Consider the following 26,285-nt stretch of genomic DNA (forward strand, 5'->3'; position numbering starts at 1 on the left):
TAGAACATCCTGCAGTTTGTTTTTTATTAATTACTTTCCCAGTTTTAAGGAAGGACCAGTAGGAAGGCCCCCTAGTGGCCAGTTATCGATTCTGTCTCTCCGTGGGCACATCCAAAATCCTTAACTAGCAGCAAACCTTCCCAGAGCCGCATTTCTATTTAAGTGCTATTATTATCAGAAGCACTTTTAAAAACCAACTTTTCTCACAAATGGACTTCTAAGTTTAAATATTCATTCCCTTTTAAGAATTCTTTGCCTTTTCTATGTTTACAAACCTAAGAACTCCTTTCTGCATAAGGCTAAGGGAGAACAAAATTGTATTTGTTTCTCTCTTGACTACTACTAGTCTATTTGAAGATTTTGCTTTTTTGTAACCATTTTTTCCCTCCAGGAACACTCACCCAAAGAACCTGTCATGATATGCCACTATATATTTCACACTGGAATGTCTTTATTATCCAGTTTTTTCTCCAACTTGAGTTTGATTCATAGAATGGTAACATAGTTTTAAGTTGATGTATTTGGAAATAATGTCTTCTTGAAGTATAAGTTCATTTAAAAGAATATAAAACTTCATTTTCAAAAATACTGAAACACTTGAGGAGCACTGAGGTGAATATGATATTCTCAGAAATTATAACACTGAAAGAAGTTATCCCTCAAATTTTCATAACAAGGCAACAGTAACAATTTTATATATATTTTGAAAATAAGACTTTTTCACTTGGGAAAAATGATGTCAAATTTTACACATTTTCAATATGTTTCATTACTATTTATTCTAAAACCTGTTCCCTTAAAAATAAAATTAAATATCTGAAGCCTTTCCTGTGATGACAGAAGTTTGTGTTTTCTGCATTAAATGGAAAGGTCTTAATCATCCTTTAAAAGGAAGCAGTAAAACCAAAAACATACAACCCTCAGTCGATTCTGCCTTTGGATAAAGCAACTCTTCTTTCAAGATTCACATTTCCTCTATGTATTAATTCAGTTCCTGGCATTTCAGTGCATGTAAAGGGAAAAGAAAGGCAGTGATGATGGACTAGTGATGGGCAAGTTTGATTTTGTGATTCTAGCACTTTCCCCTCAGCTTATACAATTTCTTCTCACTAATCTTCATTATCTCATGTCATTGTACTCCTTTCAGTAGGTGAATGACTTTGATCATTTTTCAAAGATGAAAACACACATGAGCCATGTGAATTGTTTTTCTCAACCCTTTTGTACAGAATTATAAAAAGCAAAAGAAGACACATCTTTCCCTTTCCAAAACATAGCTTGCATTTCATTGCTGCATTTGTATACATCATCATTTCTAGAAGCTCCTTCTTGTGCTATCATTGGTGGAATAGTGGGATAGGAGGGTAACTCTGGCCATGTGTACTATTGCCAGCATGATTATTCATGTACACAAAAATAGAGACTTGCTATTGAGGTATTTTGGTTATTTTCCAAGTGATGACTAGTATAGACTTTACTTTTTTTAATTTTATGATTTCTATTTTTTCCATTACAGTTGATTTACAGTATTCTGTCAATTTCTACTTTACAGCAAAGTGACCCAGTCATTCATGTATGTGTATGTGTGTGTGTATATATATATGTATATATGTATATATATATATATTCTTTTTCTCACATTATCCTCCACCATGCTCCATCACAAGTGACTGAATATAGTTCCCTGTGCTATACAGCAGGTATTATAGACTTTAAATGGGGACAATGTAGAGATCTTTTGTGGCTCAAAGAAAGAGCCAAAAACATCTCCTTAAATGTTCTCTGAACTCAGTTAGGGATCTCCCAGCTCCCTTCATGTATTTGAAGGAGATAAAATATTAATATGAAATATTGCTGCTTCATTTGGGGCTTTAGCTATGGAGGAAGTGGAAAATCTTAAATACGTTAACCCAGAAGACTAAAGAGATGGTCTCTGTGCTTCCTTTGTGTGGGGTGAAAGATCAGCCCTAACTCGCTTTCAGTGTCCTACCTCCCCCAACCAGCCAGCAGCCACCTCGCCATACTGCACATACAGACAAGAGGCCTCGACTTCTTTGCTGTTAGAATATATAATCACCCAGAGTTAGAAGTGGAAAATGGGAGCCTCCGATCATAAGCTCATAAAAGGCAATTTCAGTGTCAGAGTGGTGGACTGAATAAATATAGAAAGGATTTATTATGAAGTTCTGTAGCGATGTTGGCACCAGAGCACACTGCTGGGCAACATTCTATCGCCAAAATCCAGGAACTAGCACAAACATTGAACCACTGTGTTCTCAGTGACAATAACAAGAGTGACTTGATGATTGGCTGGCATGGCCACAAAAGACACATGCTGGCATGTTTCGGAACATAAATGATAGATCTGCTGCTGGGAGTTTATAATTATTTAATCAAACCCAGACTGTAGGACCTGGAGGGACGTCATGTGTCCTCCCAAGAGCGGAAAAAGGACAGAACTCAAATGTTGACAGACTCCAAGGGGACCATGAGAGGTGAGGGGCCATGTGGGTGTGTGCTTTTCCTGGCCAGCCAGGGCCTGTCCCAGGCCTAGTGAACTGTCGCTTCCCCTGGGTCGCATCAACCCCAGTCAGGGCTGCAAGGAAGTGAGTTAGCGGGCCATCCTCTTGATGTGCTGATAGAATTGAAATCAATTGTATTTCTCCTCATGGAATGAAACTTATGTCCCACTCTGCAAAGGAAATCACTCATTTGATCCAACTCTTTCTCCTTAACACACACCCACATACACACACACACGTGTGAATAAAAGACTTGTGGCAGCTGCTTGCTTTATGTATACATGTTTTTCAATCCTGGCAGAGTAAAAAGCTCCCTTCCCACTGGCCCTGCCATTCAACCTCCACAGCCCATGTTTGGAAAATGGAACAATGGGTATACCATGGTCATGAGACATCCCTTGACCCTGGATGTTTAGAGACCAGGGTCTGAGAGGCCTTTACCCTTCAAAGCAATTTTTAATTCCATCACAGCCTGATGAAAAAAGAAAGGGGAGGGGATAAGGCTTTCACAAGCAATGATTGTGTATTTTGGTAGAACGAGAATAAATTATTAAATTAAATTAGCATTATACTTTATCCCTAACCCCTAAGAGAATTGGGAATTTAAATAAGGAGCTCTCTAGAATTTGGTTGTGACATGAACACTTTAAGTTTCTGTTTTAAAGCCCTACCAAAAAAATGGACTGATGATGTCATAAAAGCATAGTTTTTTGGTTTTTGTTTTTTTAAGAGTATTGAGCTGAAGCAAACAAGCATTAGGGAAAATGAATTCAATGTGATCATGATAACTTGATATAAATAATCACAGTGTTTACTTCTAAGCTTTTCCCAGTAGAAATCTTCCATTTTGGATGTTAGATTCTTTATTTTGCTTCTCCCTGCTTCTCTGTCCCCATTTTTATTTAATCGTTCTGCACAGAAAGGTTTCAGAAGATGCATGCCACCTTTCCATCTCTACCTTTCCATCTGGGAAACCTACAGGCAGTGTTGAAACCAGGGATATCATATCACTTTTTAAATTATCCATAGAGGTATTTTTTTCCTCTAAATACAATGTTTTCTTTCTTATTAAGTGCCATTAAAAATTATACAAGTGGCACACATGTACATTTTCATTGTAAATAGAATGGAGAAAGCAGTGAGAGAGCCTTCTGCTCTTGCCCCCAAACCCAAATTCCACTCCCTAGCCGCAAAGGTAACCATCAGTAATAGATTGGATGTATAAATTTCTTTCCCCCATATGCTCTTGGTAAGGAATACATTTCAGAAACAAAGTATGGAAAATATTTAACCTTCCACCATGATTATTAAGTTTTGATGTTTAAGAGGGAAAAATGCCCAAACACATAAAAGCGGAAAATCCCCAAACAATTTTTCAGATATGCATTGTAGGTTTCTTCATTCTAAAAAGACTTCCAAAGGTTTGACAGACATACTTTTCAAACACATGAAAGGACAGCTTTATTTCTAGAAAATATACTAAAATGAGGTCAATTTCTTTAAAAAAAATAGAAAATCTTTTATCAGTTTCCAAAGGGAGGAAGGGGCTAGAAGGAAAAAAATAAAAAGTAACCGTATTTCAACCACTCATAGCCTATGTTCAACCAGTTTTGTATTTTTCTTTCATCAGTGCAATGGCATAATTTTTAAAAATGTTTTGTGAGTTGGGGAGATTTTAACTCAGTCTCTTTCCACAGTATAAATGTACATTTTTAAAAAAGATGTTGTTTTTTTTAAATTGACATTTTAATAAGATAATAATCTTTATCCCTTCCTTATATATATTCAGCAATGCTAAAATAGTTTACATAGAACCCATAATTAAACAAAAATGTGGACTTAATTTAAAGGTTGCAGTCAACACTCTAATTTTGTCTTATAAATGAATTAAGAGGAATTTAAGCTAGCAGAAGAAGTTGGGATGATGGTGATGGAACAGTCTGCTTATGTATAAAACAATTAAACAAAAATGATAACGCAATTATCCAGAGAATCTTCCATTTTCCCTTTCCTGCCCTCTGAAGATGCATGGGAATTTCATGTTTATGTTGTAAGCATGTTCACTGACTAATAACTTATTGTTTACAGTTGCTAGCCTGTGCTGAATTTCTTTAAGGGCATTAATTATCAAGGGTACCATTTTCTATTGCCTGTCTGAGTAAGCTCAGGAACAGGATGACATTTTAAGTACACCTTTAGGCTATGCTCTGTCTTCACATGATGCTAAATTCAGAGAACAAAAGACAAAACCAATCTGAAAAACCACCAAGCCATTTGTCTGGCACCACATAGTCAACAGGTCCAGCCAAAGGATTGAATGCTCACATTTTATTTGCTTTTTAACTGAGATCCTTGGGCAGAGAGAGAGAGAGAAAGGGAGACGCAAGAGCTCTGTAGCAAATGACATGTGCTCATTCCACTTCAGAGGGTGCTGTGAGTGAAATGGAATATCCAGTCCCTAACTTTGAGGAACACACAACCTGGTACAGAGAACAAACTGCATAGGATTAAAGGATAATTCTGACCAAGGGCGATAAGACAAGATTCATGTTGTAAAGTTCCTAAGGAACTGCACATAAAGAAATACTTCTACTTTTTTTTCCGTATGTTGTGTTCTTTGTCTTTCTTTTGCAGAGATGGAGTTGAATGGTTGTTCAATGATCTGCAGCTCAGCTGTTATTTCTCTCCCAAAGTTCAAGTTTTCTCTAAGTAGCTTCATTCAAATCATTCATCCAGCTGCAGTTTATCAAGCAATTACAATATTTTAGTATCAACGTATCAGTGATAGAGTGACAATAGTTGACAGGACAGGAGCTGGGACAAGTGCTGCTTTAAGGAGAGCAGAGGAGTTTGGAAATAAGGGGTAAGTGTAGAGATAGAGTTCACTTACCAGTTTGGGGAAGCAAGAGGTCTCAGAGGAGGTGATGTGGAGAAGCATGAAGGGCAGTGGCACTTAGAGATGAGCCAGAGTGAGCAAGGGGAAGAAGAAAAGGGAGAAACCAAGCAGGGTGCATGCAAAGGAGGTCCCATGTTCACTTCAAGGGGAAGCAACATTGTGGCAGCATTAGAAGCCCTGTCTTTGTCTTTTTCAGGAAATCTTGAATTGAATGTTGCTTGCTCATGCATTTATTCCGTGAATGCATGGTTCTCCAAGGACAGGGGTTCCTCTGAGGCAAATCATTGCCATATTTCCAGCATCTAACCCTTCCCTGGCTCTGAATGGATCAATTGGCGTGAATCAACATAGTGTTTATCCACAGAGTGCAGTCCGAATATGATTCATGGTTTTCCAATTTGCCAAAGCAGAGGGAAACCATTTTCCAGAATCTTCTATGCCCAGTACTAGAGGAAGTGGTTGAAAAATCTCTATTTGGGGAATATCTCTTTTTGGCCTTACTCATGTCTTCTTACCTAAAAGAGCTTGCTTCATGGAGACTTTCTGAGGTAGCAGTAGGTGGGTATGCCCAGCCCTCCTGCAGCTCTGACCTGCAGGGTGAGCACACCTTAGAGATATCAGTAGCTCCTTCATAGCAGTGAGCTTTCCATGCATGGACACAGAATTTTCAAAAAATATAAGGAACATTTTTTGTAAAATTTTTCTAAACTGGCTCCTTTCTCTATTAGAAACATGGTAGTTTCCTATCCAAGAAGAGAATTTCTCTACTGCCTACTCTCTGGTGTTTTAGGAGTTAAGGTGGCATTTATGGGCTCAAGTCAATCTTATAAAATTGAAAATGAGCCCAGACCATCTCCTTTAAGCCTCATTAATGAAAAAAATTGGCTGAACTAGACTCTGGGCTGAGTTTTCTTTGAGTTAAAGGAGAACCAGGTGAATCATCTCAAAAGAATTAAGACAGCCTACTGTTGCAGCTCCAGTAACCAATTTAGTTACTGAAGGCTTCTAAAGGAATAGGGGAAACTTCAATGATTACAGCATGGACCTTTCCCAAGGGCCTCCAGTAGTTCTGTGCAGTGCCAGCCATAAAGAAGAGGGGGATGGAAACTGGAACATGAGGGATGAGAACTAGAGAGGGATGACAAATGGATGTCAGTTCTAATCAATTAGTGGCTGCTGCTTGGCCACTGGGTTGGAAAGTTGGGAAAGTTGTATCTGGGGTCATAGGAAAGGGCACTATTATTGATTATCAGTGTCTGCTAGGGGTCCACAGAGGGATGTGGGTCCAGATACAGTCACCTACACTCACTGAGTGTTGCTACTATTCCTCGAGCTCAAATTTGCTATGAGTCTTGGAGGCAAAAATATTATTTGGAAACAATTGATAACTTTTTCAAAGATAGATTTATGTATTTATCTGTTTATCTATCTGTCTATCTCTAGGAAAATGTTCTGGAGAAGAGGGAATCTGAATTTGGCTTTGAAATTTGAATAGTGGTCCTAAGGCACAAGGGACAGAATTCCTGGCAGCAGGATCCAAGATGGGAAAGGCCCAGAGATGGGGCAGGTTATTATGCATTTGAAGACCTCTGGATTTGCTGAAGCAGCTGCAGAATATATGTAAGTCTTCTAGTGGGGGGAGGGTGGCAGAGGAGGGAACTAGAAACATAATCAGAGCCATGAAAGCGATAAAAATTTGTATTTTATTCTATAGGCAATGGAAATCTTCAGAGTAGAGGAGTATTGAGAACTATTATTAAAAGATTCTTTTGCAGCAGGGCAGAAGGTAGATTGTAAGAAAAAACACTGGAGGCAAAGACTTTCACTTGGCAGGCTACTTCAAAAGCCTGGGCAAGAGTTAATAAAAGCTCGACCAAGATCGGAGACAGGGGACAGAGTCTCCTAGAAGGAGCAGATGTTCAGGATTCCTTGTGGGAGGTGAAGCTGACAGGAAGCAGGTTCCACAGGAGCACCCATCTCTCATGGTCAAGGCCAGCATAGCCCCTCTCTGAGTCTCAGACTCACACTATGTTTAAGGAGCAGGAGGGTAGGGGCCTTGCTCAGGGGAGCGGGTCAAGAATCTTGTGCTCTGGGAAAACGGTACTGACCTCCAGTGTTCTTCAAGGGCCTTGACACTGACTTGACCCAGACCGACATTTTCCTTTCAGTCATGCTTGTACTTTTCCACTTAAATGAGAGACACAAGCCCTAGTTCCACAGGGATTCCAGGGAGCCCAGAAGGGTGAAATCATCTCCTATCTTGGGATATAGCAGGCACATTATAGCTCTGTTTTCAATCCTAGAATGTAGGAGTTGGGAAGGACTTCATCCATCCCATCTGACTCCCCTGGGGCAAGAAAGAAAGGTATGCAAACAGATTATCAACAATACCAGGGAGCTTGTGACAGTGATGCAGATGCAGAACGTTTGATCTATGCGGGACGAAGACGTTGTCCTTTGTCTGTCCAACGGCTGCCTTGAATCCACAGCAGGAAACAAAGAAGCCTGGGTTTATTAGGGTGTATTTTGGAAGAGAAGCAAATCAGTGCTGCATTCATTGTCTCAAACCAATAAAATACTAAGTTGCTATAGAAATATACCTTGTCTTGAAAGGAATCCCTGAGTTAATACTTCTGTATTAAATTAAGCTAGTTTTATATCAGGCTAATATGAAACTGTGCCAATCCGGATAGGGAATGGCACAGTTTCATATTAGATCTGTATATTAGTACCTACTTAGCTGGATTAAAACAACTAGATCTGTATATTAGTACTTACTTAGCTGGATTAAAACAACCCATAGCCACACGCTCCACCACGTCGATGTTGCTAACATAGTTGTGATCTACTGCAGTGTCTCTTCCCAGACACCATCCTCCTTATGAGTTTTTATTGTCATAGTCTTTTGGTGGCAGATCACTGTGTTGACTTAGATTAAGGACATTTTACTTATATGCAAATTCAAAATAAAACTCATTTTGCACCATGCTCAGATTACACTGATGCTCCAGAAGGAAATGTCTTCATTCCTACGAGACAGCTGGAGAAGGCCACCAGTACATGCAGTCAGTCCCTTTCTTGCCACATCCAGATGTTCTGCCTTTAAGAATGTTCTCATGTCTGCAGCACACCAGCCTGACTTCGGAGTCAGAATGTGGAAGCGGTCAAAAGGGCTCCTTTCACGATCCCGCCATTCATTCACCACCCTTTCACAATGAGCAGGCGAAGAATTGTGAGCAGGATGGAGCAGACAGAGGCTTTCTCCCTTTCCTGCTCACAGATGTGACTATCCATCCAGGCTTTCCTTTCTAAGCCCTCCATGATCCATCATGGGGTGGAGGTATTTGCAGTACAAGGACATTATTCTGAAATCTGTCAGTCTTCACGTTAAATGTATTTTTGCATGTTCACACCTGTGCTTATTTTTAGTACATTTGTGTGGTCATAAGAGCATTCTGTGACAGGGAGATTACTCAAGGGGCCATTGCACTCACTTGGGATAAATGGAAACGGAGAAGTTTGGGCTTAGCAATTTCTAGAATGAGGAAGTTCCTTGAGGAGCACTAGCCAACTGTCCAGGTAGGTGAAGGGTCTGAGGGTGATTAGAATGGCCCAGGTAGCTGGGATCATCTTCCAGATTCACCTGGGACAGTCCTAGCCAAATTATAGCCTCTGGACCAACAGTATCAACATCTACTAGGACTGGGTTAGAAATGGAGCCAGGCTTTTCCCAGCCTCATCACAGACCTACTGAATTAGTCTCCAGGCACCAGGCCCAGGAATCTGTTTTAACATGTTCTCCAGGTAGTTTCCACGCATGAAGTGTGAGAAGCATTGATCTAAGATGTGGCACGTGCCATCCGCTCAAACCACAGTTAAAGCCAAGCTTGCCTGTTGACCTGGTGCTCTCATTCCTGCGGTAATCTCTTTACTTTTCAACCTTTGTATTCTGGAAACTTAACCGTAAATGGAGACCGAGTTTATGTCCTTCCTCAGTTCCTGACAGTCTGGGATATATTGACATTATTTGTTTTATATATGGGCTGGAGATGTGATACGGAATTAAACATAGTTAAGCTCCATTTTCAAAGGCCGCACCTACAAATGTGCTGCAAAAGACCAGTATTCAGCCAGTAATCTTTTTCATTTGAAAAACTATTTGAAAAATGTTTCCAAAGTCCATTTTCAGAGATCATTTCATTTTCTCTGCTCAGATTCTTAGAGGAATAAAGGGTAGAGCTGACTTTATTATTCCCATTAACAAGTCAGGAATCTGAGGCCCAGTGGATTATGTTCTGAGGGTACCTTTCATCTAGAAGTCTTGCTATGCTTTATCATGTTTCAAAACGTTTCTGGTGAAGCACGTTGTGAAGGGGCACAGTCAGAAGGAGGGTCTAGCTGTTGAACCAGGCTAGTCTGTCCTCTGGCACCACCTTCTGTGGGAATCTTCAACCCCAGAGGAAAGGGGAGGCCCGAATCTCACTCAGGCAACAGCTACAGAAGGGCTGCCTCCCTCCTCTGCTAGCACTCTACCGCCCCAGGCTCCAGGGCCATCATTCAGTGGGCAGATCACCCAGTACCCAGAGGAGGGCCAACAGCGTTTTGATTTTAATAACTCCTAAGCTGAAGATGGCCTAGTTAAACTGAGTCTGGGCAACCACTTAGCAGTTGGTTAATACTTAGACTATTTAGTCATTCGAAACAATGCAATTAAGGATGAATCATGGCTCAGTAACCTAAACAAAATCAAATTAACAAATGGGCGGCCCTCCCTTTGGTCTGGGAGGCTAATTCATAACCTCCCACCTCGACATTCCCTGAAAATGTCTTGTGCTGATTTCAGGGCCTCCAGACTCTAAATTCCTTCCTGGCACAGATCCGGATGCAGTCCTTGGGTGTACAGCCGAGTATTAAAGGAAAGAGCATTTTGAAGAAGTTTATCGTGTAGGATCTCTGGACACTGACATGCCAGGATAGTTTGTACAAGTGCAGATTTTAGGATCAAACAGACCACAACCTGAGTCCAAGCTCTACCCCTTATTAGCTGGGTGACCATGGGCAAGTTATTTAACCAGTTTCCTACCTAAAATATGGAAATAAGACCAGTACCTTATATATAGATATAGATATATCTGTATATACAATATATGTGTATCCAATAAGGATAATTATTAATAAATCTAGTTTTTGAATCAGGTTGATAATACCAGCATAACTCATTAACAGGTCTCTATATTACACCTTAAATTCTGATTTTTTTTTTCTGTAGACCTATGGTGATTAATATTTTTGGAACTCTGAAGATTTTCATAGGATAATGACACTTGGGGTGTGACAGAATTCTGCCAGTTTTTGAGAAGTGGATCCATGAAAGCATGGTGTCCTTCCCAAGGTTGTACCATTTGAGACAATACTGTGAGTGGATCTATCGCTGTCCAGGGGTCTACCTCTCTTTGAGACAGAGAGAAGCCAGCTTCCCTCACCTGAAAAGTGAGATAAGTTCTCTACAACCATACTGCTTGGTAGAAATAACAGGAATCACATAAGTCATTTTAAATTTTCTAGTGGTCAAGTTTTAAAAAGTAAAAAGAAACACTAAATTAATTTTAATGCTATGGTCCACTTAACCCAATATATCCAAAACCTTATCATCTCAACATGGAATCAACATGAAAATTTATTACTGACATATTACACATTTTGCACCACATCTTCAAAATGCAGAGTGTGTCTTATTCTTACAGCACATCTCGATTCAGAGACTAAATTTTCATCAATCATATTTATATGTATTTAATCTAATAATACTTACTGGTGAAAAAGTAGATTCTCATACCCAAGTTATTCCAAACATACTTAAAGGTTTTCTGAATCGAGTGTTGGTTTTTAAACTAAAACTTACTAGAATGAAATAAAATTCAAAATTCAGCTCATCAATCATACTACCATTTGACCATGTTCAAGTGCTTAATAGTCACATGTAACTAGTTAGTCATCCTATTGGGTAGCACAGCTCTAGTCTCTTCTAGCCCTAAAATTCTAAGTCTTGAGAAACCTTGCTACCATCTCGTACATAAAGATGACATAAAAATGATGACAAAGGGGGTAGGTGGCTTTCCTGAAGAGATGACCAATTTGTGGTTGAGAGATTGGGTGTAGGCTCAAATGCTCTTGCTTGGGTGAATTGGGCAATGGTTTAAACTCCTTGAACTCCAGTTTGCTCACACATAACACTCAGAAAGTTATCAGAATGGTGCCACATGAAGGTGATTGTACAGTTCTGATTTCGGGAACAGCAAGTGCAGAATAAAATGTGGTGTAAAAACTTCTGAATGGGTAGCCCCAAATTTCTGCTTATCTCCATTTGACAAACATAATTCTTTCACAAAGAACTCATCTTTGATTGTCACAACACTGTAAGAGCCCATTAACCCTCTAGTCATGTCTTTGGGATGTTATTAGAGAAATACCACTGATATTTTGCAGTTAGAAGTGGCTGCCACTTAGTGATATAATGAGGCAAGTTGCTCTTTTTTTTTTTTTTTTTTTTTTCCTTTTAGGGCCACACCTGCGGCATATGGAGGTTCCCAGGCTAGGGGTCTAATCCGAGCTGTTGCTGCTGGCCTACACCAGAGCCACAGCAACACCAGATCCGAGCTGCATCTGCGACCTACACCACAGGTCACAGCAGCACCGGATCCTTAACCCACCGATCAGGGCCAGGGATCAAACGTGCAACCTCATGGTTCCTAGTTGGATTCATTAACCACTGCACCACGATGGGAACTCCAAGATGCTCTTTTTTGATATGAGGCTTCTGCACATGACGTTCCTTTTTTTCTGGAATGCCCTCTCTGGGCAAATTCTACCTGGCAAATTCTTACTCATTTTTCAGAACCTGGTTCAAATGTTTCCTTGGGTCTCTTGCAAACAGAATTACTCAGTGCTTTCAGGCATTTGCTACTGTTTTACATTAAAAATCATGACAGCTAAGAGATTAGGTGGTGACAGTACTTCTTAGGTAAGTTCATAGGTAGGCTATTAGAGAATTAGACAATTTACTTCAAAGAAAAATGGCAGTTCTTGGGGGGGGTAGTAGGACCAATGATGTTTAGTGCTTTATATGAGTTATTTTATCTAATCCTAAGAACAACACTATAAGAGAGATACTATGATTCTCATTCAGAAATGAAGAAACTTGGCTAAGAACATCTGACTTTAGAGCCCTGCTCTTAGCCACTGTGCAGCCCAGACCTGCCATTTTGGAGAACATGCCAGATACTGCTCTTGCCTCCCTCAAATTTACCCTCCTTTCCCCCTCACTAGGAGAACCCCAGATCTGTTCGAGGTATCAGTGTACCCCGTTAAAAACACTCCCTTCTCTAGACTCCCTTGCCACATGCATGAGGCTTCTGGAACAGAGGACTCTGATAGGGCTTTGCTCCTTGCCTCTTCTTCCTTTCTTAAGCCTGAAATTTTTGCAGTTGATGCCTGGAGGCACAGCAGCCATTATGTGACTATGAAGTCAAGAGCCATTACTCTAAGGATCACAGGACAGGAAGCTAGGAGGAGCTAATTTCTTTGAAACTTTGACCAGCTATACCTCCCTGGGCTACTACATCCAGACTTCCCATTAGGTTATTCATATTAAATCTCTATTTGATTCAGCCACTGTAGTCAGATTTCAGCTAAAAGCAGCCAAATGTAATCCTCATTAATGGAGAGAATTTAGAGCCAGCCCAGAATTACAGCAAGCTATATTAGATTCCTTCCTCTTCACAAACTGCTGTTTTTCAGAATCTCTTCTAATTTGGCCTTTGGTACAGGACCTTATCCTTATCATTACAACTGATTGGACAAACTTCCTATCCCTCTTCTGCAAACTGATGTTGTTGCTGCCATGATATTTCCCAAGAAGGGATATTTTCTTGCCTGACTGGGATCATTCTTCCTGGTCTATCTGCAGGGTTTCCCACAAATAGCATAGAGATTCATCTGGTAAAACTGAAAATTATACGATCACAGTGACAAAGATCCCTGCCTCCCCTCAGGCCAAAAGTCAAGTGGTGCAGCAGCCTGGAGTCAAATGTCCAAAGCAATCAAAGAGGCAACCAAAAGTGATGTCCTAACTAAAAGTGCAATCCGCAGACCAAATTCCACCTTAAATCTACTTTTCTAAATAAAGTTTTACTGAAGCACAGACAGGCCCATTGGTTTATATGTTATCTTCAGAAGTCTTTGCACTACAGTGGCTGAGTTGAGTAGTTTCAACAGTGACAAAATAGCCTGTAAAGCCTAAAATATTTACTATCCCTAGACCGCCACAGAAAGTTTGTTGACTCCTCTCTGAGAGCAGCTAGCTATGGAAGAAAGGCATATCAGAGCTCGAGCAATAGTAAGAAGAAACATCAACAGTTGGAGCCCCCTTTTATCCTGCCAAGCACAGTGATAATTAGATCCTTGCCTCAGTTCTAAAAGGTGCATTTGAATTGTCCGTTTTGTGTGTAAGGATTCTGAGGCCTGTAGGAGGTTAAATACCTTTCCTGAGGTTACATCTCATAATTGTGAAGCCAGAATTCCAACCCAATTCTGACTGGATCTAAAGATCACAGTTTTAATTATTATTCTCACACTCCATTCCTCCTCTTCAGTTTAATTCGATTCCTATGGTGAATACTAAATGGAATGCAGAGAGTATTTTAAATTAAAAAATGACTATGTGGAAAAAAATGATCATATGGAAGAAGAAAATATACTCAGTTCAGAAAAGTCTGGGAGTTCCCACCGTGTCTCAGTGGAAACGAGTCTGACTAGCATCCATGAGGACACAAGTTTGATGCCTGGCCTCACTCAGTGTGTTCAAGATCCGGTGTTGCCGTGAGCTGTGGTGTAGATCACAGACGCAGCTCAGATCTGGCATTGCTGTGGCATAGGCTGGCAGCTGCAGCTCCAAATCAACCCCTAGCCTGGGAACCTCTATATGCCACGGGTCCAGCCCTAAAAAGAAAAAAGACAGAAGGAAGGAAGGAAGAAAGAAAGAAAGAAAGAAAGAAAGAAAGAAAGAAAGAAAGAAAGAAAGAAAGAAAGAAAGAAAGAAAAGTCCAGAACATGGAGATCAGGATATATGCCCCTAGACAGGCAGCAGAAAAGGAGACCTGGGACCTGAAATGATGGGAATGAAAGTGCCAGTGAGAATGGAGGGAAATTGTTTCTCTGCTCAAACTCGGCCACAGTCATGTCAATCTATGTAGACAGACTGCCTGGTCAGCCCTCCCTCCATCAGATGATGTAACACGTCACATGCCAACATTAGCCCTCTGGTGAATGAGGACCTATCACCAAAGCATGGTGCCAGTCTAGTGGATGGCCTCTGAAGGTCTGGATCACAGGACCCTGCCCTCGCTCCTCAGCCTACTCCTCTGCAAGTTATCAATGACTCCAATAGGTGTGAGCCATGACTTCATGCTGGAAAGCAAGAGGAGCGGATGACAGATGTTGAGACAGAGGACATGTGCTGAGGCCTGGGGATTTGCAGCATATGTTTAGCCTGGGAACATCATACCACAGGAGAACACATATGGAAAGAGTGGGGTGTGTCTGAAGACTTAATGTAAATCTGATGTGAGCCCAAGTTTGGAGGCGGCCACTGGAAAAGCTAATTTGGTCTTTGGTTTTACTTTAGTTGAAGTATGATATCCAGGGCATGGCAGGTGATCGTTCCATTTAACCTACCCCAGGCAGAACACACCAGGATCTGGGAAGATGGAAGTGAAAGATATGAAAGGTCTGGAGATCAACAGCTGTGCATCTATCCAAACATTTTGAGAGCCTACCACATGCAAGGCACAGGCCCTTTGTTGGATATGCAAATGATTTTACATTGAGCTCCGTTTACAGATATTAAATCAATGATTACGCATAGAATTAGGAAGCGTGGGCTGTGCCAAGAGGGGAAAGGACAAAACAATGAGGCTGAGTATAACAGTCTCCTTAAGTGAGACCTTATCTCTGGGAAGGCCTGTGACAAAGAGACATGTAAACTTAGACCTAAGAGGTCAGGGGAAGGCAGCCTCTCAACTAGTGATAGAACAATCCAGGCACAAGGAATAGCAAGTACAAAAGCCTGGAGGTGAGGAGGAGGAAGATGCCTCAGAGGATTTAGGCTATTTTAGGGAGGTGGATTTCAATCTGAATTCAATGAAGAGTCATTGAAGGGTTTTAAGCTTGGGGCCAGATGGGATCATTCTGTATCTTTGCTTTTGCTGCGGAGGATTAGAGAAGGCATGAAATCACAAGGGGAAAGGCTATTGCAACCGTCCAGACCAAAGGGAATGGCAATAGAGTCATGGAAAAGTGGCTGGAAGCCCTGGGAATTGAACCTTGGAGAAACAAATCTTAGTAGGGAATGTAGAACTTGACTTCCTATCTCCAAATAGGGAGGATGTGGAAGAGGGACTGGAGTCCCTCAGCCCTGACAAAGAAAGAATAAGTAGCAATGGCAGAAAGCTATAGGGAGGAGGTTTCCACTCCACGCAGAGAACTTGCTAGCAGGCAGTCGCCTGGATGATGCTTTCCAGAGCTGACTGTTGAGCAAGGCTTCCAAGGTCTGTGGCCTTTTTTTTTTTTTTTAATTTTTTATTATCGTTGATTTACAGTGTTCTTTCAGTCCCCCTTGGCAACCACAAGTATGTTTTCCATGTCCATGAGTTTGTTTCTTTTCTGTAAATAGGTTCATTTGTGCCATATATTAGATTCCAGATATAAGTGATATCATATGGTATTTGTCTTTCTCTTTCTGACTTAGTATGAGAGTCTCTAGTTGCATTCATGTTGCTGCAAATGGCATTATTTTGTTCCTTCTTTATGGCTGAGTAGTATTCCAATGTGTATATGTACCACATCTTAATCCATTCATCTGTTGATGGACTTTTATGTTGTTTCCATGTTTTGGCTATTGTGGTGCCATGAGCATAGTGGTACTTGTATCTTTTTCAATGAAAGTTTTTTTTTGCAGATATATGCCCAGAAGTGGGATTGCTAGATCATATGGTAATTCTATTTTTGGTTTTCTGAGGCACCTCCATACTGTTTTCCATAGTGGTTATATCAATTTACATTCCCACCAACAGTGTAGGAGGGTTCAAGGCAGCTATTTCTGATGGAACAGGAGTTCTGGTGTTGAGAGGATTATAATGCATGCAAAGAGTGTTATAAAATAGATGTGGATTTAAACCTTGACTCTCCCACATACTAGCTGAGTGATCTGGAGTCATTAACCTCTGTGATGTCTGTTTCCTCATTTGTAAAATGGGAAAAATGTTAGTGCCAACCACAAAAGTTGCAGGAAGGACTAAATGAAATGTGTAAAGGACAATAAGCACTCCATAAATGGAAGCATAGGATCAGTTATTCCTAACTGAATAGCCCAGGGGGTTGCCATTACCCAATGAACCAGGCCAGTGGTTCTCAAACGTCAGTGTGCATCAGTATCATCAGCAGCTGGAGGGCTCATTGCAACACAGATGTGGGGCCCTGCTCAAGGGAATCTGATTCACTAAGTCTGAGGCCGTCTTGTTTTGTATTTCTAACAAACCCCTGGATGATGGTGATGCTGCTGGTCTAGGGACCACACTTTGAGAACCACCGAACTAGGTTGATATTCGAAGTCTCCCCACCCCCACCTCTCATTTTTTTTCCACTCTGGCAGACAGGCTCAGGCTTAATTTGCAAGTTGTTGATGAGACAAGCCCAGAGTGACCTCCTTCTTATGCAGTTTCCTTCTTGGGGCCAAAACTTGGTTCTGAAAGGCAGCCCCCTACCCCACCCCATGTGCATTAGAGAAGGAATGAGGGGGAACAGGAGACACAGGAAGTGAAAGCACATTCCGGGAGGGGAGAGGATCACACTAGCTCACACATCTTGAGGGGCCTTTGGTATAGACGCTCGGATTCAACAACTGTCTTCCGTTTATCCTCCAGGCCTGGCTTGACTCCTGGAGAAGCAATTAATCTTTGGTTCCATTTTTCAACCATTTTTCACCCAGTTTGGAGCCCCTCTGGAGGATTCTCCTTCTCACTCACTGGAAGCTCCTAAAAAGACAAATCCATTTTTTTTGGCTTGTGGCCATTGTTCTCAGGAGTTTTTACATCGCTTAAAAAAATGCTCCCACTTTATTGTTGATTCAAAGTGTTTTTGCAAGTTCTGACACTTTTCCTGGTACCATGTTAAAGACATGGACTGAATAGGAGATGATCTCAGTAGAAACAATATTTATGAACTATTATATTTTATAAACACCTGGCATTTATATAAACAAGGGAACTGGGATTTTTAACAAGGTAACCTCTCCAGTTTGGCATTCAAACAGAAAACATGCTTATTGTGTTTCTCTTCTGCATAGGGAATCTCAATGAAAGCACTTGGCACCCAGACAATATTTTCGTAAACAGTAGTTTCAGTCTCTGGGGAGTTCTAAATTAGACATAGCGTATGTGATACTGCAATAGTTAATAATTCTCTCTGGTTTATTTTCATTAAGGAGTGATGAATGTCATCTTTACGATGATAAGTCCCTTTGAAGGACTTCAACGTGACAGTTGTGATGCTGACCCAGAAAGGTGGAGGGATAATGCGCCCAGAGCAGACCACTGATCCCAGGCCCCTAACCATGGCTGTGCCCTTCCCCCTCCTGCCCACCCCCTCCCCCACCTCCTACCCTGCCCCAATGACACCAGCCCCTCCTTTCATGTATGAGGAGACTGAGCTTCATGAGGATCAGCTGTTTCAGCCAAGGTCGCACAACTCCTAAGCAGCACAACTCAAATTCAACCAAAGTCTGCCTTAGTCTACCACATGTTCCACTCAGATTACAGTCAAAATATTTTGTAGAATTACAAGTTCCCATTTTCCTTGTTTTTATTTCTTGACCTTAAAAAAATAAAAACCAATAATTAAAACAAATTATTGAGTATGTACAGTACTAGTTGGTGGAAAGACACACGTGTCAAGCTTCGGATCCTAATCTCAAATCTAACCATCACCACCTACCAACTGTATATAACTTGAGCAAGTTGTTTAGACTCCCCAGCTCTGTTTCCTCAATGGTGGAATGGTGGGGGCGGGGGGGATGGTGGTGGTAGGGGGTACTCAGAGAGAATTCCTTCCTGCAGGACCTTTTGAGATGGTGAAATGAGATGCGTGGAAGCTCATTTCCTTTGCTGTCCATTTGGTTTCTCCTTATTCCTTACCATTGTCTCCTATTCTCCTAAATGAAGGCTGGAGTTTCCGTAAGTGGTTTTGCCCCATTCTTCACGATTGGCCCGTTTTCCAAACTCCAAGGCTCCCAGGGGATATCCAATCCTGGAGCCAAGCACACTCACTGAGAGACATGAATTTTTTTCTCTAGGACCTGTGCATGGTGAGTTCATTTCAACATCTTCTTAATCCCATGTCACTAACAACAGCAGAATCAATAAAACCCACGTGTGATGGGAGACCACAAATCTCTTTACCTGTTTGAATCAGACAAGCACCTACCCCGTTGGCACTGTCATTAAACTTCTGGGAAAATACTTTCCACACCTGGAAATATGAACTGGAAAACTCATCATGAGAGATTTTCCCGATATTTCCCAGGCTTCACTACATTGTGATTCTCAGGAAATTTTGACCTTGCTTTGTTTTGTTCTGGACTAGATTCAAAAGCATCTCTTAAATGAAAAATCATTTTCAGAAGGACTGAAAAATGGGGCCATTCATTTTGATTGCCACTAGATCCTTTTCATTCTGCTCAGCCTCTTTATCCCTAGCATTGAAAAAATAATAATAATCAACGTTGACTTGACTAGAGGCCAAGTTGGTTGACTATAGGAAAAAAAGGTGTATGAAATAAGAGATTATAGTCATTGAGAGTCTAAAAAGAGTGTAGGAAATGGAAAAGAAAAAAACGATCTGGAAATTATACTTGTCTTTTTTTTTTTTTTTTTTTTTTTGACAGAACTGAATACATTTTCCAGGCTCTTGAGTTTAATTAAAGTCAAAGGAACATATCAAAGGCAAGTGAAAGAAACAGAGCAGGCAAGACATTGAGGTGGTTGGGATAAGAAACTGTAGAATATCATGGAAAGACAATACAAAAAGCAAGGAAAGGAAAGGAGATGGGAGAGGAGAGATAGGGGTGGGGACAGGAGAGGCAGTGGGGAGAGGGGAGGCAGGGGTGGGAAGGGCAGAGAAGGGAGGGAAATCTGGATTTGCCACACCCAGCCAGAGATAGTGGATTTGTTTTCTGTGTGCAATATTCAAAGCTCTCTTTAAGTCACTGGTCCTTTTCTTAATTTCGAAGCTTGATTATCTCTCTCATCAAAGGACACACACACACACTCAATAAGCACGTGGCAGAGTCAAGATCAAACCATTTCTGATCCCAAAGCCCATGTTGTTTCTAACCCCCCACTATCTTGTGTAGAAAAGGGTTAAAAATAGCTTTATTTTAAATATTCCACTATAAGGGCAAATAGGTTCACTAGAGCAAAATAAGTACATATTTTGGTGCACTAATAATAACAGGACTTGCATGGGTTGTGTTCCTACTTTGTGCCAGGTCTGGGCCACAGGCCTTGGAGGAGTTATTTCATCTTTACAGCTCCATGGAATAGGTACTCTGAGGCTCTACCAGGTTACGGATACATGCTCCAGGTCACAGAGTTAGAGAGGCACGCTGGGATTGGAAGCCAGCAGTGGGACTCCCCAGCCAGCCTCAGTCATTGTCCCATCCAGGAAGTTCTTACCGGGAAGTCATTTGAAGAACACAGTTTCTGACGGCAGTTTTGCTAAGAGATACTGATCTGTTAATTATTTTCCCTGGATCTTTGTTTTCTCTTTTTACGTACTCTTGTCCTCAACCAAAATGTCATTGAAACCATGGTTTTCCTGTGCTAGTTTCAGATTTTCTAAAATGCATGAGACTAAATGCACATTAAAACAAATGCAAAAATAAAATAAAATAAAAAATATTAATCTGTGTACCACCTACCATTAACTTTTATGCTCTCTCAGAGGTAAGAATATTTTCCACCATTGCTGCTCAGACGTATCGCTTTATGAAGGAGGTGGAAGGAGGTCAGATCATACTCAGCACTTCCGAGTGGGGAAGAAAGAGGGAGGACTAGGACCTGGACTCAAGGATTCTGCTCCAGACCTTTACTTGCACCACAAGCCTTCCTCCTCTGCCTCATCCATGCTCCCTAGTATGCCGAGGATGCAGCCCCAGCCAGAGGCTTCAGAAAGCTTTAAGGTACAGCTGATCCTGTCTTTATTTAAAATGTTGGTATCTGGGGAGTTACCATCGTAGCTCAGAGGTTAACAAACCTGACTAGCATCCATGAGGATGCGGTTGGTGCCTGGCCTTGCTCAGTGGGTTAAGGATCCCTCATTGCCGTGAGCTGTGGTGTACGTCACAGATGTGGCTCGGATCCCACGCTGCTGTGGCTATGGTATAGGCTGGTGGCTACAGCTCCAACTGGACCCCTATTCTGGGAACCTCCATATGCCGCAGGATCAGCCCTAAAATGACAAAAATAAATAAATTTTGAAGGAAAAATAAAATGTTGGTATTTTGTTCATCATGGATATTGTTGCATTAATCTTGATTCTTCAATGAATATGGCATTAAAATGTTTTGATCACTGAGTAATGTTTTAATATATATTTGTTTTTATACCCATATCATCAAAAACATGATTTTTAATATTTTTTAACAGAAAAATATGAAGCTGATTACTTTCTACCTCAATCCAATCCACCCCTGCTTCTCCCTTAGGACCTGGGACCCCATGAGAGAACAAAACTGTACCAGTGAGCCCCGCAGTGGTTCAGAGCCACTTGGCCCTTCAACTATAAAACATGAATACATTTTAAAAGCTTTACCTTGGCACATACTGAGAAACTCCATAATATATATATATTTTAAATTTCCATTTATTTACTGATACATATAACTTCTCTTGCAAATCTCCTTTGCTTTTCTCTCTGGGGCACTTTATCTTCCAACCTTTTATCCATGATAAAGTATCCATTCTAATCAAACTAAGTAGCCTAAGCATTTTTGGTTACTACTGTATTTTTTTTTTTTTTTAAGGGGAGAGGAGCATCCAGCAAACCAGATGTAACTGTCTCCAGTTTCATTTCTTAATGTACCAGTTGCAGGTTCCTTAAAGATCCTCGGGGGTAAATCACCAACAAGAATTAGCACATCACCAGTCCAGCTTCCTCTTCCTAGCAGGTCTGTTTCAAGTTAAAGTGCACGACAGACTCAAATTTCAAAGGCATATTGCCCCTAAATTAGCCAATCAGCTCCAAACACAGCTGGAAACAAGAGCAGGGGATAATGTTTTTCAATCAGGAACAACCTTTGAAAGTTTAATTATAAATGGTAACCGTTTATTTCAAGCTAAATGAAATTTGCCACTTCTCTGTAAGCAATACACACTGGATGTCACCCCAGCCCAATCTCTATCTCTTACTGCCTCCAACAGGGGGAGTGAAAATTATGTAGATCCCCGTTCTCTAACTTCTTTTCTGTTACTCCATTATTCTTTGAAGGGAATGGAAAATGCTTGCTATACTGTTGTTCGAAGGAATCAATTTTCTGAGCAGCTCTTTTACAGAGAAATCGGTCTGGGTTGACCTGATAGGGCAGGTTAGAATCTGTATCCTTAGAACTGGCAATCCCGTTATCCATCACTGAGGACTATTTTCCAGGTCAGGGGAAGGAAGGGGTGGTCAGTTTGAGTTCGGTCTCAGGTGTCAGGTCTGGAAAGAAAAAAAGTTGTTATCTGTTCCTGTCGAGGAGACCATGACCTCCATCTCAGGGCTTCATGCTCTGGAGATAACTGCAGTGAGTCCTTCACAAGACAAGCCTACGGCATCTTCTGCGTGGGCACCTTGCAAACGTCCTCACCCGTGTGACCCCCATGGCCCCAACTTACATGTCACTCCTCCTCAGGAAGGAAGATACAGTGGGCAGGTTTGGACCTGCCTTCCCAGAGCATCACTGCTCTTTGGAATCTCCTTCTCCCCTGCTTCATACAAGTGCTCCTCCCCTTAGCCCCAGAGAGCGAGGGATGATGACTGGCCAGCCTGAGTCAAGAGCCACTCCTCAGGTGGACGTCTAATCAAGTGACATTGAAAGTGTGGCATGTCCATTGATTTGCAGGATTCTCGTGTTCCTTGGAATCAAGCCTGGAAATGGAAATCTGGTGTAGTCTCATGTTGTGAGGCAATGCAGCCCAGCCTTTGAAAACAGATAGACCTGCCATGTAAGTAGCTGAATGACCTCATGTAAACTGCTTAAATACTCTGAGCCTCCATAGTCCTATATGTAAATCAGAGACAATATCTTTCCTGCAAGGTTTTTAATAAGATAAATTACTGATTACAGAGTTCCCGTCATGGCTCAGTGGTTAACAAATCCTACTAGGAACCATGAGGTTGTGGGTTCGATCCCTGGCCTCGCTCAGTGGGTTAAGGATCCAGCATTGCTGTGAGCTGTGGTGTACGCCAGCGGCTACAGCTCTGATTGGACCCCTAGCCTGAGAACCTCCATATTCTGCAGGATAGGCCCTAGAAAAGGCCAAAAAAAGACAAAAAAAAAAAAAAAAAGACAATTACTGATTACAAAGTTCTGGAAATACCATAGATACTAAAAACATAACAAACCTGTGTAGGCACATACCAAATTATCAAGCCTCATCAGCCAGTGGTGATAAAATGGGGTCATATTTGTGTTTAACTCCCAAATGACCATGATCCTGACTCCAGGTGACAGAACCCCTGGAGGCCAGTTTTGTCCCTTCAAAACACTCAGAAATACTTTCCAAGTTTCCTTAATTACTGTCTCCCATGTGTTCACAAAATGGTCTGAGACTGTCTTCCTGGAGGCATCCTCTATCAGGTGGTTTTCCTGTTCTTTATTGTCACTGCAGTTGTGTTCCTGATTATTAAGTCACCAGAGTCCAGGCCAGAGATGCTGCCTTCTGTCCCCTCTGTGATCGCTCCCTTGGGGTGACCCGGTAGCACTGGGTCCTGGAGGCAGCAAGGAAAAAGGACTCTCCTCAACTACCTAGGCCTCCAGTTCATTCCTTATTTCCCAAAACAGCTCGGCAAACTTCTCAGAATCAGCAGCATTCAGAAATGATCCCATCTTCATTAATCCACACCTTCCAGAAAACACAGTCTGCCGAATGTGAGTTAACTGTTCCAACAATGAGACAGAAACGTTTTTGGAGCTGATGGCCACTTCTCTCCACATCCACTAACACTCCTACTCCATCCCCAAAATTTCAGAGCCTGAGAGCTCAGTTTCAGCCTGGTCACACATGGAATCTGAGTCAACTGTTCATTAATCAAAACAAACTAACCCCTGGCGTAGAGCCTGCCCACAGCCAGTGACCATATGCTTGAAGGATAAAGGACAGATAACATATGGATTTGCAGAGGTCAAGGGCCTCCAAGAAAGGATGTGAATATGATTTGTTGGAGAGTGTTTACATTAGTTTCTTCTCCCTCTTTCTACCCATGCCCTGTGATATTTAAGGTTTTCTAACAATAAGGAAAAATTATAGCAAGGTCAAGGTACAGCATTATTACAACTTATATCTCAGTTTGGATTTATAGGATATGTAGATATTGGGTCAATAAATAATTTGTGTGTATTGACTTATCATCAATATATAATAGTATTAGTATGTTATATACTAATATGTATAAAGAAGGTATATATATTTTATGTTTTATATAGATGTATTCCTTACTATAATTAAATATCAAACTTTAGACAAATTTAAATAATTAAGCCTCTTTCAATGAAGTGAGGTCCAAGGTAGGTGATTTGGAGAACCTATTTAACTTTTACAAATGAAACACTGATTACAAATAGTAACATATGAACATATCAAAACTCTTATATTGATTTTCCTAGAGTTTCAGAGCTAATTTTATTTGCATGTACCCCAAATGTCATGCTATGGTTGAGAAAATCTGGGAGTTCCCATCTTGGTGCAGCAGAAACAAATCCAACTAGGAACCATGAGGTGGCAGGTTCCATCCCTGGCCTCGCTCAATGAGTTAAGGATCCGGTGTCGCTGTGGCTGTGGTGTAGGCTGGCAGCTAGAGCTCCGATTAGACTCCTAGCCAGGGAACTTCCATATGCCGCGGGCGCAGCCCTAAAGCCCCACTAGAACTCACAGCCAATTGTTTTCATGCCATGAATGCTATGTGATCATACATGTAAAGGCTGGAAACTCAGGGATGCCAATGACCCATAAATGGCCCATTGCCTCAGAGCAAGATTTCAATAAAAAACCTGCATGAAACGAGGCTCACACTTTAAAAATAAAAGGAGTTTGAGAGGGTTCCCTGTGTGGCTCAGCAGTAACCAACCCGACTAATATCCTGGGCGCAGACACACCTCAGATATCTCGTTGCTGTGGCTGTGGTGTAGGCTGATAGCTGCAGCTCTGATTCAACCCCTAGCCTGAGTACCTCCATGTGCCATGGCTGTGGTCCTAAAAAGAAAAAAAAAAAGAAAAAAAAAGAGTTTAAAACAATCAAAAAGTGGTATGAGGTCCATGACTTCATGACAAGGTTAACTCCAGGAGGCAGGCCGACTATGGATTCAAGGAAGATTCAACACGTTTTTCGCAGCCCACTTTCCAGTCACCAATGGTTGTTCTGTATAAATGTTCCTGAAGATTCTCCTTTCCAATGATGAATCTCAGACAACAACATTTCACCAAACCAGTTTTTAATGGGTCATTACTATTTTTTGCATTTTCTCTTAATGTTACTGGTCTTTCATTTCCTTGGTTGGTTAAAGTGGTATTTCTTCTCTATTTCTTGTATTTCATCTCTGTTGAGGATGGTATGACTCCTTCACCATTTCAAATTGATGAAATTGGATGTGTCTATTTCCTTAATTCCCTTAGTTTAAATGGGTTAGACTGAGTCATTACAGGCAGTTAGTCTCATCCAGACTGCCCTCCAGTGTAAATGACTAAGGGAATAAGGATCTGAGAACTGAGTCAGGAGGCCTAACTAGGCCTTTTGAATGGGGGAGGGCAAAAATGCCTGGAAAGCATAGTGAAGAAAATACAGCTAGCCTGGGTGAAACCAGATGTCTTCACCAACCAGTTTACTTCAGGTAAATTACTTAGTAAAACAAAGCCAAATACAATTTTAGTTAAATTCTGTTTGATGAGAAATGGCTGTTGTTGCATTTGTTGTTGTTTTTATTTATCTTTTAATTTTTACTTTTTTTTTTTTAATTTTTACAGCTGCACCTGAGGCATATGGAAGTTCCTGGGCACTAGGAGTCATCTCGGAGCTACAGCTGCTGGCCTGTACCACAGCCATGGCAATGCCAGATCCTTAACTCACTGAGCAGGGTCAGGGATCAAACTTGCATCCTCATGGACACTGTGTCCGGTTTTTAACCCTCTGAGCCACAATGAGAACACCTGCATTTGTTGTTGTTTTCAGATTTTTATTTGGAAATGATTGTAGATTCATGGGTAGTTACAAGAAATAATCCGAAGAGGTCCCTTCTACCCTTTGCCCAGTCTCCCCCAAGGGTAACATCTTACAAAATTATAGTGCAAGGTCACAACCAGGGCACTGACTTTGATATAGTCAAGATGTAGAACATGTACATCACTGCAAAGATCACTTCTGTTGCCCTTTTCTAGATACACCCAAGTTTTTGCTATCATCTATGCCTTAATCTCTGGCAACTGCTAATCCTTTATCCATTTCTCTAATTTTGTCATTTTATGAATTTTATATAAATGAAGTCACACAATATACCACCCGTT

At 41.2% G+C, this 26,285-nt stretch overlaps 1 long non-coding RNA gene across 1 annotated transcript in view; it reads left to right on the forward strand.

The window, feature by feature from the left end:
• LOC106505619 overlaps positions 4,523-26,285 on the forward strand; it is a 42,678-nt gene continuing 20,915 nt past the window's right edge. Inside the window, exons 1-5 of the long non-coding RNA XR_002337584.1 lie at positions 4,523-5,385; positions 6,862-7,038; positions 20,473-20,710; positions 21,554-21,697; positions 22,631-22,733. This is a non-coding gene — a long non-coding RNA (uncharacterized LOC106505619). The remainder of the gene's footprint in view (positions 5,386-6,861; positions 7,039-20,472; positions 20,711-21,553; positions 21,698-22,630; positions 22,734-26,285) is intronic.

This window comes from Sus scrofa, chromosome 13 (assembly GCF_000003025.6).
Source record: "Sus scrofa isolate TJ Tabasco breed Duroc chromosome 13, Sscrofa11.1, whole genome shotgun sequence".
NCBI lineage: Eukaryota > Metazoa > Chordata > Mammalia > Artiodactyla > Suidae > Sus > Sus scrofa.